The 15095-nt window shown below is 42.7% G+C and overlaps 1 protein-coding gene across 1 annotated transcript in view; it reads right to left on the reverse strand.

The window, feature by feature from the left end:
• The window catches only part of LOC128137215 (phospholipid-transporting ATPase ID-like), an 87444-nt gene extending 82346 nt beyond the window's left edge, over positions 1-5098 (reverse strand). Inside the window, exon 1 of the mRNA XM_052777973.1 lies at positions 4865-5098. The gene's annotated coding sequence lies outside the window, so the exon portion shown is untranslated. The remainder of the gene's footprint in view (positions 1-4864) is intronic.
• Between the last annotated feature and the right edge of the window lie 9997 nt (positions 5099-15095).

A 15095-nucleotide genomic window follows, 5' to 3' on the forward strand; every position in this document is an offset into this window, starting at 1 on the left:
CTGAGAGACTAAAGGGAATTAAGTAAGGTTTCAGCAGTACTGTGCGGCACCAAATGCCTAGTCAGGATAAATAAAGGAGTTTTCCTAACAACGAAGTAAAAAAGCCCACAAAACCCATGGCTCTCTAGCTTAGTGTGGCACAGGAAGAAAAGCTCAATCTTTTTTTGGTACCTCCTCCCCCCAGGGAGATAGATAACCTTCACATAATGACAGGACAGCCCAACTTATAATAATAGAAAGAGGTGGAAGCTACATCAGGCTTAGTGCAGCCAGTGAGAAACTATACTCTTAAGCATAATCTTCTGGGTGTGTTTTGTTATTTTAGCTTCTTTTTTGTGCGGTGTTTCATTATTTCCAAATCTGCATTTTTAACTTTCTTACAGCCTTGAATCTTGGCACGCAACAAAGCATGCCTCATCCAACATGTGGCACATCTCAAAAGCAGAGCTCTGCAGTGCTCTGCCTATCGCCCAGCTCCACATTAGGCTACTGGTACCCCAAGTGAACAGCTGCCCATGTAACTGCTTAGGCTAGTTTGACAGCTAATATTTGCAGGGCTTGGGTGAAGAATAAATGTCTTCTAAGGACAGTTGGTCTCTGGTCGAGTTTCTTGGAATGAAGCAAAGTACTAGAAAACACATGTAATCTCTAAAGACCTTTGTACCAATGGCATAATCAGAACAGAATAAATGCCTTGTGTCAGTAAATGAAAGTCATAATTTCTCTTAGAAAAAGCAAGACTGGATTAGCTTTGGGGCAAGTGTGGTACAGAGATGTAAACAGCTCAGACAGAGGTCTGAGTGTTTCTTTGGATGGCATCTGCTGAACAGGTTGTGTCTGCCCAGAAAGGCACAGACATAATTTTTTTCCTACGATTGGATTGCTATTTTGGCCATAGGAGAAAAAGTAGCATAAAACACAAAGAGGTTTGGCAAAGGCAGCGTCCCAAGTAAGTTTGTAGAGCATATTTGGGAAAAGCATATTTATACTACTCCAGGAAAAATGCTGAGAAGAAATTTTGTTTGTAAACCAAATAAAGAAAAGCACATGCTAGCCTGGCCAGCCCACCTGCAGCACAGCTTTGCAGCAAGGGTTGACCAGAAGGGAAACTGTGGTGACAGTCCAGAGAATGATGATCTCTGACAAGCAGCCAGAGTCTGGTAGTGTCTGGTGACCAGCTGTAGGTGCGAAACCTCTCTGGCATGTGGTAAATTTGTGGGTGGCATGTCTGTACCTTGAGACTCCCGAAAATGTTTGTGACATGAGGCAACCACACCAGCGAGGCATGAAATTTAAACAGACCAACGTGTGTATTGCTTCATTAATCAATACCTGGTGTGGTGGAAAGTTTTTGAATGAATGATTTCTTGGAAGCTGGTTTCAGTCTGCAGCTGATCTTGCAAGTGTCCTACAATTTTGGTAAGGTTTGTCTATTTTTGGTTCTTGTTTCTAGTCTTCTGTTTGTTAACGAAACAAGAAGGGGCCTCCCCGGAGGCTCTTACAGCACTGAAAGAGAAGACTGAAAGGAATAAGGAAGTCACTTATGGAGCTGTGAGGGCCAGGCAGCAGAAGCAAAAGGATTCACATGTGAAAAAAAGAAAATTTAGGAGCATACTGTGATGAAGTGAGACAGTCCTAGAGTCAGACTTAAACGGAAAGATGAACTCAGTGCTTGATGAATATAATGTTAATGAAAAGCACTGGAAACCAGTCAGTTTAATGTGCTTACAGGTAGATGCCTATGTTTGCTATGAGTGGAGCCTGGAGATTCCTGTAACGTACCTGGGAAGTCTAACACAGGCAGCTGAGGCATTGGTTGGTCTTGCAGCAGATACAGCTGAAGAGGATGTTAATTGGAGTAGTCGTGGTTTAGAGCCCCACAAATAAACATAAATCAACATCAATTTCAGTTTATGCTCACATGACAGTTCCTACAAATTACAGCAACTCAGGAGGAGATACACATCAGTTTGGTTGGCTTTGTTATGGGGGAGCAGCCTTCAGGAGATGTGCAGGGTAGTTACCACTCCAGCCGTCCCACCCCGGTGCAGAGCAGGAGCCCTTGGAAAGAAAAAACACTCTGAGATAGAGACCATCTTCCCAGAGTCTACAAGGATACCACAGAACAGGTGGAGGGGTCTAGGAGAGAATAGGAGGGAAAGCAATCCTAATTGGGATGCAAGATAGCACTCTGTTGCAACCAAACATAAATAAAGCAAAGCATTGTTCTCGCTCCCCTCACACCTGTATCAATATATTTCATACTGCTGTAAAGCCAAAGCTATAGATTTAAGATGGAAAAGTAAACTAAAGCTTGTTTGTCCAGGAAGTGAAATAGCAGGTGGGGAAAGCATTGGCAACATTCCCAACAACAACAAGAGTACAAATTGCACGCAACAGCTCTTACCAAATGGCAGGGGAAAGAAAGTGAAGGTCTTAATGTTAGACTAGTAGGTAATCCAGATTGCTGCTGAAATTGCAACCTGCAGTAGCTGCAAGTCCCAGAAAACTCAGGATCACATGAACAATGGAGTAGGAAGGAATCAATGGATGAAAGAATAATACTGAATAACCTATGGAGGTGGGCAGGGAGCTGCACAGGCCCCTAGAGTGAGTCAGGGAAAAGGAGTCTTGTTTATCTATGGATCATAGTTATCGGCCCTGCCTACAGGGCATGCACCCAGCTTTGACCTTGGAACCACCATGGTGTTGCCCAGCCCTCAGTCTAAGCATCTCACACGGCTGTCCGTCACTGGAGCAAATGGGGAAAAGCAAAATCTTTAATGGACTGTGATCTACCTGCATTCCTCTCAATGCTCCTGCTTGGGGTACAGCACTGGACACACTAGTAAGACCGCATAATTCAACCTTTGAGATGTGAAAATCAGTTTTAAATATATAAAAATATTTTTAAATATATACATAGCTACGGACAGTAGAGCAGAACTTGCCTCCTTGAGCTTTCCTGCCGTATGAGTCTTGGGGACTCAGGTGGCTTTTCATCATCACCTCTACATCAGTTTACATGTGTGCAAGAACCTAATCCTGCTCCTCCTGGAGCCAATGCTGAGCACCTGCAAACATTTATGGGTCCTAGACTGGAGTGTAAGGGACTGGACAGCTATCTGGACTGAACACTGCCAGGTCAAGTGCATGGAAGGTGGGTCACCAGCGAGCACAGAGTAGTGCCTGTAATGCAGACAGACAACCAACTGGCTGGCCTTACCCTGGGGATCTCTCTTGTCCGATGGTGATGAACTATTCCCAGTGAAGCTGGAAGCGGGTTTCCAGGCTGACTTGAAGAGACTCATGCTGCCAGCAAACAGGATGATTTACTTTGATATCAGCAAATTCGCCTACTTAACTGTTCCCTTCCTTCCAGTTATTTTTTTGCTTAAGCCTGGAATAGTGACTGTCAGTAATGCTAAATGATGTGTAGGTCGTGAATAAGCTAACACCTAGAACAAAGCTAAAGTGCACTGTCACACATTTGACTAAATAGAGATCCACAGAGAGTTTTTATCACTAAGAAAAATAAGCCATTTGCTTGAAAGGAAGTAAACAGTTACTTCTGTAACGTGAACTGCGGTGTTACTTTCCTCTGGTGGTTTGCAACCAAGTTAACACTGAGAGATGAAGAGAGGGCTTCTGTCACCAATAATACAGCCTTAACCTTTCCTTTCAATACTGGTTTTGAACTGATTTGTCATTTGCAGAGGTATATGTTAAGGCTAGTGCAGCAAGTTCACTTTAGCTAAAACAAATATGTTTCTTCCCCCCATGGTCTCACTAAGCAATCTCCTGCTGGCTTCTGTGGGACTTACGCCTCTGTGAGGATACCTGAATAATGATGTTTCCATGGGCAGAGAGAGAAGACCAATGCTCTGTGGTAAAAATCCTCCTTCAATACATGCTAGAGTGTCTTATTCTTGGGTTGACAGTCAAGCTAGTGTCAGATATGGGGTAACATTGGAAGATCTTCTATGTCAGATGAGCAAGGATTTGCGGGGAAGGGGTTATTTTTCTCTGTAGTAGAGAAGGCACTTTGGATCTGTTTCATCTAGTCAATTCTCCACCTTCATAAGGTCTTTGGGCATCCATGAGTTGGCATCACCTCTTTGCAATGTGACCCATACTAGTTTAATGAAACAAAAATAACTATGCCAAGAAAAGCATATCCAGGTGAAACCTGATGTTGTGATTTCTATATAAGGGTCTTAAGCAAGTGGTGGAAATGCTCCATCCCAGTCTCACACCCTCCAGTTTTAAAGGCAGTGAGACTATTTATCACTTAGTACACAACAGACCAGAAAACAACACTCATTAATTGGCCCATCTACCAGTTTGAGCTAGAGCCCATCTCCTCCAGAGATGGTCAGTTATGATGCAAACCCCTTTATGACAGAGGCAAGATGTTCCCATGTTTCATGCCTTTACTATTAAATTAAAATGTAATCGCCAGTAACGAAGATAGGGAGAGCTCGGAGCACCTTTAGATTTAAGCACACAGAGAAGAAGCCTGGCTTTCCCTTCAGAAATTTTAAACAGGGAAAGAAGAGGGGCCTAGATCCAAAGCCAGTAAAATGGACAAGTGTTTTCCCACTGACGCTGGAGAGCTTTGCTAAAGCCTCACTGCAGTGGTCCCAACTCACTCTACCTTTGAGTGTCACTGACACCCTAAAGCTGGCACTACATAAAGAAAACTTAGACACAAGACCCATTATCGAGAACCAACATTTACAGATGCAGAATAATCCAGTGTGCAAAAGGAAAAAAATACACAGGAAAAAATAGGTGAAATCTGGGCTCCTATGCAAGTTTCTACACTTTTCTTCTTGAAGAAGAAATTAAAAAGTTGTCCTACCTGGCAGTTCTGTGTCTTCTTTTCTCCCTGAAGCTGTTTGTCACGATAAGCAGAAGGGATTGTTTTCAGCACCATACAAAAAAGCTGCAGCTTCTTTTAAAATCCCTAGATGGTTTCTCCGCAGAGCACACTAGGCTTCTCCCCAGCTCAGCTGTGAGGCTCACTGGGGAACACCATGCTTTCCAGGATGTGGAGGTAAACCTGTGCAGGGGCACGCTGAACGCGGTCCAGAAGTTACAGGATGTCTTGGTGTGCTTTGTGTAGTTGATAAGGACTGCAAGAGAAAAGGCAAAGTTCCCAAAGCTGTGGGTGGAACATGGCACTGTGTAGCACTGAGTAAATAAAAAGCAATTGCTTGTTGGACTCGGGTATGACATCAGGTATTACAAAGGTAGGCAGGACTCTGTACTTCATGTAGGAGAAATGTGGCCTTAAAAATCTGTTGGTGCACACTGCTGTGGCTAAAGTAGCAGAGAGATGCAAACGAGACATTGTGCTCAATTTTCAGCAATCAACAGATTTACTTTTTTAGACAGCACTCAGATGGAGAATTTCAATCACACAATATATTCTTTCTCAAAGGTCAGACATTTCATTACCTCCTACAAGGATGTAGAAAATGTACGTAACTGCTGTGCAATAATCAATTATTTGGGGGGTTTATGGTGCCAAGTACAACAGGATCCTGATTCAGGCTTCTGGATGCCATGGTTATGTGAAAAAAAAAGAAAAAAGTAGATTCAGCTTTTGACACAAAGTTATTTGTTTCAATGCCCTCTTCAGCCTAAAAAAATGTTTACAAAGATAATTCTGAGAAAGAGAAGAGACAGAGCTAATCTAAAAAAATCACCTAAGTACAACTGTGATAGGGTGTAATATGAAAACTTAAGGTAAAAAAAATGTAATCTAAATAATGGCATTTATCAAGATACACCAGTGTTGCAGATTTTCCTACAATTTGATAATGCAAACTTCCAGTGCTAATTCACAAGCTTTGATTTGCTCCTGTAGGCCTTTTTGCCATCTACTTTTAGGTTTGATGACATCTTCTGCCTGAAACATTCAGAATTAGTGTCAGGTTTAAATCAATAAGGATTTTTTTCAAAGAAACAGATTTTTTTTTTTTTTTTTTTTACATTCCTTGCAATATGTTAAATTATTGAAGTGGACAGTCCTAGTAAAACCTTTTTTTTTTTTTTTTAAATAGGCATACTCACCTTTCTGCGGTGTACAAATGAATAAGCTTTTTTCTGTTCACTTTCCAGTTCTTGTATTAGTTCATGATACTGTTATTGAAACAGAAGAATGTCTTCTTAAGGAAAAAGGTGCCACATAGTGCAGAATGCAGGTTCAATATCAATAGTAATATGACAGCCTCTCCTGCTAGCATTTTGCCTCCAAGCACTACAGCTATGAGTCAGCGAGTGGTAGGAAGACTTTTACGCAGCATTTGGAATTGGTCTTGGAGGATACACAAAATTACAATTCTTTCCTGTCTTTGCTATGTTGGTCACTAAAGTAAAAATAACTTCAAATTAACAATTGTTAACAATTTGGAACTAAGAGTACAGCTTGAGATTAAAGATTTGTAGCATGAGAACTCCCTTTGCTTGGAGTTAAAAAGCTACGGTTTAAGAATGATGCAATTTTTAAGGGCAAAAGAAAGACATGCTGCTGCCTAATGGAAAGCCATTTTGCAAGAACTGCTTACATGATCTGCTCTTCCCTTAACGACCCTCAGCTCTTTCCGGAAGATTTCTTCCAGAGGAGTTCTTTCAGAAGTTGTTGTTCCCTTTACAAAATACAATGTATTGGGGAGTGTTTCCCCTCTCTCCCATCTTCTAGACTATGGGTGGGACCAATAACGTATTTTTCTCGTCCTCTGTGAATTTAGAGTCTACTGAGCGTGTTTCTTCATCCTCAGTTTCTGCTTTAAAAATATCCTGCTATGTTGTGACTTCCTCCTATAGCTGTAATGTGCTGGGAAAGAGGCATGCCACGGACCTCTCGTGATTTCTTGTGGACACTCATCCCACCAGCAATAAGCACAGCAATCATCCTGGAATAAGAAAGTTTAGCATGACACTGATGGATGAAACAGAAGATATTGGGGTTTGGTCCTCAGGCACATCCAAACAGAAGGACAAAAACCAGTCTAACTGAAGACTGGTCCTAAAACACAGATGCATCCATCAGCTACATGATTTCACTCAACATTTTGGACAAGGACCAGGCCTACTCCATTCTCTAGGACCTGCCATGCAGGCCACAAAGACCAAACAGGTTATCAGCCATACGTCTAAGAACATGTACTGTTGGGTGTGAAGAGAAATGGGCACTTTGAGTTAAGACACCACATCTCAGATTGGTTTGATAATAAATCTTCCTGCAAACAGAATGATTATGCCACAAACTGCCAGTGCAGTTTCATGGGACATTGGCTTCAACACAGAAACCACCCCCAGCAGTTCCTGTTTGTCCCCATTCTCAGACTGGGAGCTGATTTGGCAAAAAAAGGGGTATTGGTTTGCATTTTTATTGGATTGGTTCCCTTACCTGCCTCACTGGCATAAAAGCAGTCTGCACAATACAGTAACAACAAGCTGGTGGGGGTCTGGTTATGTCCACTTGAAGTCATTGCCACACAAACCAGACCACATGCTTTTTTCATTTTCTTTTTTCTTGGTTGTTTTTTTTGTTGTTATTTTTGGGGTTTTTTAATACATCTTTTCAGCAACTGAGTTTAAAACAAGGTCTCACAAAGACTTGTGTTGTCACAACCCACTGCACAATGAACTGTGATGCTAGGGTCCAGCAGAGGTTAACTTCTTAAGCCAGTGTAATGGCTCAAACCAGTGTCTCGTGGAAGTGTGCCTTCACACATGGCAATAATATCAGCAGAAGAAGTCTCCCAGTGGTGCCTACAATATGGACCAGAGAGTGGATGTTACTGAAATGAGGGAAGATGAGAACACCTGCTGTTGAATATTCAGCTTGACCATTTACTGAGAACCCTATTTTATGAAGTGTATTTGCAACAAGGCAGCGTTGACTTGCCTTCAAAGACAGGATTCAAATCTCTGGAGGGAACTCCCATGTATACTCAGAACAGCTACCCAAACTCACTTGCAGAATTTACAAGTCTCCTACTGAGAAATGTGCCAGCAGATGTTTCCTAACGTTTAATGCTAAGCACCCTGTGATGAGGCTATAAACAGCCTTTCATTCCAAAACATATGAAGGAATAGCACAAGACACCAGGAAGGCACAGCTCTATAGAAATGGGGTTGTTGTTCCTGGTTAGGATTCAGGCAGCCCGCCCTGGCGTTGTTAGTTCTGGTTTGATTTGTTGTAAGGCATGTCAGATGTTTGCTGCACAGACTCCCTGATGCTTGCACTATGATGGAAAATAAAAAATGGAAGGTGTAAGTAAAGAAAGGGTGTCACAACCTGAGTCTACAAGCAGCACGTGGTCACGTAATCATTAGAGCCCACTGCTGTCATGAGAACTCCTGACCAAAGTTTCCATTTTTAAACTTTTGCAATAGTGCAGTTGTCAACTTCCAGTGAATTTCAGGAAGATTCATGTGCCTACTTCCCTTTGGCTGCTGTGAAAAGCCTCAGTTTACCAGCAGTTTGTTAGAATACCAGTGACATAATCTTCAAAGCAACAATTTCTGAGACTTCTGGAGAAATAGAGAAGTTTCAATCGTGGCCGAATACACAAAGCAAAAACTTTCAGCTCTCTGAACTATCTTATTAGCAGTTAAATGTAGAGAACATTACAAGAAAAGATCATTAAAAGGCAGGAGATACATCTCTATAAAATATCAGCTAAAGAGCAGTAAGAGAATAAAATCTGGTCCCAATGAAGGTGAAACATCCTCAAGTAGGCGTGAACGGCATGTTCAGAGCTCATATTGTTAGAGGTATGTCAAGGCTTGTGCAAGCTTACTGCTCAGGTTCAGCTCACTTTTTCTGTGGTTGAAGTTAACGTCATTAACATGATCCATAGTTAACATCATTAATGTTACAAGACTTTAAACTTACAACAGGATCATAAATTAGAATTCGACCCCACACACCTAACTGTGTGCAAACAAGTAAAAGCTCACAAAACATGTATTAAACTTGTAGTTATTTAACACACAAACTCCTACAACTGAAAACGTTTAAAACATTATTGCAGGTGATCACTGACACACCTTTGTCTAGCATCATCCATCCTGAATTAGTCAGCGAGCTCTAAAACATTACAAAATACTTTTATTGAACACATCACATATACAATTACAATAGAGTTCATTAAGAACAACATAGTGCATAAAGGAGTTCAAATGCCCCACAAAAGCAGACTCAGACACACCAATACCCATTCTAGCAGAGGAGAAATTTTGGTGAAGGACTTCCAGAAACATAATGGTTGACATGTTTATATTAAAGGATTAACATTAAAATACTCGCTCAGCGTGACGGGCAGAGTACGACACCCAGTTTCCCCCTGTGGAACAAGATATTAAGGGCCATTTTCTGGCCCAGCATAAATCAGAAATTAAGCTACAATACTATGTGCTAGTCAAGGATAGGTCTGAGTTTTTTAATTTTCCAGGCCAGGTGGATGTCTTCAACCTCCAGCATTAGGCAGTCAGTGCCAAGGGCCCTTAGCAAAACTGATCTGCAGCGTCCAGCGGATGAGAATACATCCCACTGCTCAAATTCCCATCTGGTATTCACCTCAGCGGCTTTGGATGATCCAGTTTCCATTCTCAGAAGCTGCTCCCCTGAAGGACCCCTCATGTCAGATCCCCTTCTTACAGCATGACTCTCACTGAGAGTCAATTTACAAAGGAGCCATTAATTAATTGTCTCATGCCTTAGCAAGGAAACAGCAGCATGGGCACCCAGGTCACACCTGGCTTTCCTTGCCTGCTCAAATCCACCTTTTTGCCCCAGGAATGGTGGGATGTTACCCAGATTTGCATTATAGCAAATCTCACCCAGATTTTGGCTCTTCGTTATTTGATGTGTCCCAAGAGGTGCCTGAGGCTGCCAAGACTCTGGAATAGGTTTGGGGAGGAAAAATTAGGCAGGAATTACATTTTTCTAAGACTTTTCACACATTCCCATGTTCTTCTGAGCACGTGAATAGTTTCCCCTCTACTGTGGGGGCAGCATGAATTAAGGCAGCATCACAGACATACCTAAAAAATTCTGTTTTCCCCAGCAGTATTTAGGCTTTTGAAAAGAGGCATCTGACAAATAAGGACAAGAGAAATAATTTCAACAATGACACCCCCAAGTACAGTTTAAATTCACAGGAGATCAAGTTAAACAAGGATGTTATCTTGTTAGCATCATTTCCCCTTTTCCCTGCATGTTTTTGGAGTGCCTATATTCCTTGCACGCTAGGGACATCAGATGTTGAGAGATGCAAATTCAAAACTGCTGTGAAGATGCCTGCAATATCCCCCAGCTACCAAAATAAACTTTTCGTTTAGCTTTGCAAAATCATCAAACTTCCTGCTCTCTCCCCTCTCCTCTCAAGAAAAGATACAGGCTCAGTGTAATAGGTGCCCTACTTACCTAAGGCTTTGATCTCTCACAACTCTCTGCTCACCGAAGTTGGAAATTATTTCTGAAGGAGCCCCAGTGTACGTGAATTTATAACCCAGTGAGCCACTGTGCTTTCCAAGAGGGCTGGCTTCAGCACTGCATCTGCGAGACTTCAAAGGAGAGAGGAAAGTTATTTTCTATTTACCACTCCAGTTTCCCTCTCTGCTGCCTCTGGATGTTGTCAGCCCTAGAAGATGTGATCTTTCTCAGGACAGCTCTACGCTGAACTTCTATGAACTATATCCAAGGAGAAATATGCTTGTTACAGGCTTTGGTTTTCCTTGCAGGAGTCAGAGTGTGAAATACAACCAATCAATCAGGCCAATATTGGCCTTTGCTTCAGACACTTAGACACACATACATGCACTTTGCTTTGAAACAGCTACCTGAACCAGTAGGCAAGCCCATGACTAAGCCAGTTCTCTCCTGCAACCCCATGGACAGGGTGCTTAGACCTTGGCAAAGCATGGACAGTATTTTGAGGGCTTGGATTCCCTCTCACTAAGTTAACTGCAGTGACCAGTTCACAAAGATTATGCCTAAACTGGTCACCTGAGAGCCTTTCCAAATCTCCAAGCATAAGCCATGGCTGTGTACCAGTTCCTACACTGCTGGGTCTTGCCCTTATATGTAATCTGTCACCACCGGGTGTCATGCCCTACTTTCTACTGGGAAGAAACTTGAGTAAATAGTGTTTCTCCTTGGGGACACTCCAGATGGCTGTGCGGCACACCTGGGCTGGGTCATTGATCTGGACAACGGGACGAAGATGGGGTCTTCACGCACGCCACTGTGGATACCTGGGGGACAGCTGGGACTCTACCGTGCTGACAGAGCTGCCCTTCCAGTTATGCCTTCAGTTCGGGTGGTTGATTTAATGCCGATCAGTCAACACAGGGATGCATGCTGTGATTGCACAGCTCATGCCACCATCGCATGCATTCATGAAGAGGCAGAAAAGTCAGCTTGCTCGATAGCATGGAAATTAACCAAAGTTTGAGTCATCAACCTTAATGCTATTTTAACAATGACTTTATATATGTAGTAAGGCTCTACCATCCCATTTAAAATATTTTTCCCAGGCAATCGTGATTTCTCATTATTTTTGTCATGTATCATGAGCCTGTGTTCCAAGTTCTCTATTAATGGCCTCATTGTGCTGTACTGGAGCAATATCTCTGCCAGACCTAGCTCCAAAGAAAAACAATACAATTATTAACCTGGCAAGGAGAACCCTGTGGTTGGTTGGAGTGGCACTGGGCCAGCAAAACCACAACACTTGCAGGATCTCATTCCTGTATTTCTGCACAGCACCTGATTTTGCATTTTTTATCACCCTGTCCAAGGTAGGGCCCTAATGGAGGTAGGGCCTTAAGTGAGTGGTGAAGGATGTGTTACCCTGGCTGAAGCCCCATGTGCAGACCAGGATTCAGGCACACTGGTGTAGCAGGTATGTGGGAAATCTGCTTGTGCTGCTGCGCTGTAGAGAAAAGGAGGTTTGCTTTCACACCATTTGACAAGAAAATTATTTTATCCTCACCAAATACCCCACGTCAGTATTTACAGTGTTTATAGTTCTGCAGAATGGTCCATTACATAGTTGCAAAACGCCCACTCCATGTAAATGACAAACATGAGGGGGCTACAGAGCCCTAACGGCCTCCAGAGACCTGTGTAGTCTGGTTAAGAAATCTAACCAAAAGCAACACAAGTCTTCCAGCATTGTTTCTGCTACAAAGATAAACTCTGTTCTTTTCTCGATTGTGCTAGAATTAGATATTCTGTTTTCTTCATTATTTGCAATGTTAGTCACACAGGAAGAAATCCCTGAAGATTCAGAGGGCTTGTTTTTAATAGGGGAAAAAAACCATTTCTGCCTAGGATTCCTATTCTACTGAACTATATAGTCAGATCAGATGCTCTGAGGAACTGGCTAGGTGTACAAGAGAAGGTGGTAAGAACGCAAACCACTACATGACAAAAATATCTTAGTCCTCAGAGGGCTGACCTGCTGTTTACCACAAGCACGTAACAGGATTAATTAAGAAGCCTCCAGGAGGCAAGGCCCTTTCATTGAAAAATCTTCACTTGGGACAGAGATGACAAAGGAGCTTGGAAAGTTATTTGAAGCTGTGAAGAAGAGCTAGGTGGAAACCCTCTGCAGCACAAGTCAACATGACCTGAAAGGATACTCCTGCTTGATCCCAAATGCATTAACCTACATGACCTTGAGCATTTGAGCAAGATGTACCAACCAGACATTTAAGAAAAGGAAAGCTTTGTGCTACCCATAACCCATGGAGGAGGGACTAGATCAATCTCTGGTTCTACATGAGAAAGGTGGGAGAAGGGAACATATACTTAGTTTTAGCTTATTTCTAACCAGCTGTTCAGTGGGATGGAGAGGGGAGGAATACCACCTGATCCTTCCAGGAGACTTCTGAAGTACCGAAGCATAAGACATGGCAATGGTTTGTTATCTGGCATTCCTTCCTTCTTTGTTCCAGACTTAATTCCAAGCTGATTGGGTCCATGTGAGTTCATTTCAGCAACTAATGCTTTTCTGGTAAAACCTGCAGCTAGACAACCCCAGTCAAACCTCTCATCTTCTCTTGCTCTGAACACCTGACCTCCTGTCACAAGTGCTTAATAAAGTAAGAACTAGTGGCTGGAAGCCTCAAACCAAAGAAACAAGCACTAGGAAGCTAAACACTTCCAAACCATTAACGAATAGAGCAAAACACCAGCAGCTGATCTCCACTTCTCAACATTTTAGCAGCAAGAGGCAGAGTATCTTTCTGGGAGAGGTGACAGACACATCCAAAGCCACTGAGCTCAATGCTGAGTTGACTGGGTGATGCACTGTGGCCTGGACAATGCAGTAGATTAGGTGAAATGACCTACTGGTCCTTCCCTGGCTCTAATTCTATGGATGTTACACATACCGCAGTCATCATTGCTTTGGTGGAGTATAGGAAAAGGCCGTAATAGTCTGTAGTGAATTGGGCAGATGGTGGGGTGGTAAACTATGAGAGAACTGGTGGGCTCTTCTGTCACAGAAGTTGATGGCTTTTAATTGCTTGAGAAGGTTGCTGTTAAAACTCATGCTAGCAATGCTTTCTGCCAAGTCACGCTTTTCTGTCAATCTTTTAAAACCACATTGCATGACTCAGATGAAACCCACAGCATGGACAAAATTGGCTACAGCATTAGCTGTAGGTTTACTGATGCTCATTATGTTGCAAGAACAGTGCTCTGCAGAACAGACATGAGCTATTACCAAGGGCGAGCTATTACTGGTTTGGGGATGGCACCAGACGGACACTGGAGACCGAACAGTATCAATGTCGAGGAGCAAAACATGTTTCTTTATCTCCCATCTCATCATCCTACACTGTGCAGAGAAAATTACAAGTGGGATATCCTCAAGCCATGTTCCCTTCTTGTCCCCCTCCTCCGTTTCCATTTGGTTCAAACCTTGTGGGCATTAGCTAACAGTTTTCAAATTTCAGCAAAATGCCTGATTGCTATGGTTACTCCAGGTGGCACAGGTGAATCCTGCAGATTTTCTCAATGTCAAAAACAAAAGATTGAACATAGACAGAGGCACAACTCACCTTGGCAGTCTGGGCAAAAAATGTTAAGTTATGAAATACAAGAGAAAGCCATTAAATGACTTGTCAGAGAAGAAAAAGACTTCCCATACAAAATGTATCAGCCTCCATTTTGTTTGCTGTTATTTTTAGTCAAGAAAAGCATTTGCTGGCATCACTACCTCTATGAAGTTTAAGGGTTGTATATTGCTTAGAGAGGTGTCTTTTTATTGTGAAAGGGCCCAAAACAGACTGAGGGGGAGGGGGCGGTCACTGAGTGCCATCATGCCAGTTATCAAGCGACTGCTGGGAACCATGGCTTGTACCTGCTGGCTTACAACCATGGAAATCCTTGCTGCTGCTCGCACAGAAACATCGAACCCGGGTTTAACGCATGAGCTTGTGAGTTGCCCAGTGGAAGGTCTGGCTTGTCATCCTGGGGTTGTCATCCTCATGTTTCTCCTATTTCAAGAGTGCTCCCAAAGAAAAAAAAAGTCACTGGCCTACAAATCTGTGAAGCAAAATTTCATCCAGCAGAGGTTTTGCTTTCAGTTCCTTCACAACTTGTCACTTTCAGATAATGGATTTGAAAGCATGCAGCACTTGCCAGGTGACTGAAGCCTTTGTACCTCCTTCATTCAGGGAGTAATGGCAGGAGTCTAGTTAATCTGGACTCCAGCTGAAAGAACCAGATATTCTCCAGTTGTTTTTTCTGGTTCCTATGTCTAGACTGGACTACAAGCTCTTCCTGCAGAAAAACATGCAGGGATGGCTCACGCAGGGTTATCAGATTAAATAAAGGGTCATTTGGAGAAATCAGCTGTAATACAGTAGCTTCACATCCAGCACTGACCATGGTCTCCAACTTCTGCTGATGGCTGTTTGGATACTTCCAATGGGGACAAGAGGGACAAGGAGGAAAATGCCCCAAAGACTTCACATACGCAGCATGTGGGGGTTGAGGATATCTGTGAGAGGGTGGGTGGTTTTTGTTGAAAAATATTTCAAAACTGAACAAGAAACTT

This window comes from Harpia harpyja, chromosome Z (genome assembly GCF_026419915.1).
Source record: "Harpia harpyja isolate bHarHar1 chromosome Z, bHarHar1 primary haplotype, whole genome shotgun sequence".
NCBI classification, from domain to species: Eukaryota; Metazoa; Chordata; class Aves; order Accipitriformes; family Accipitridae; genus Harpia; species Harpia harpyja.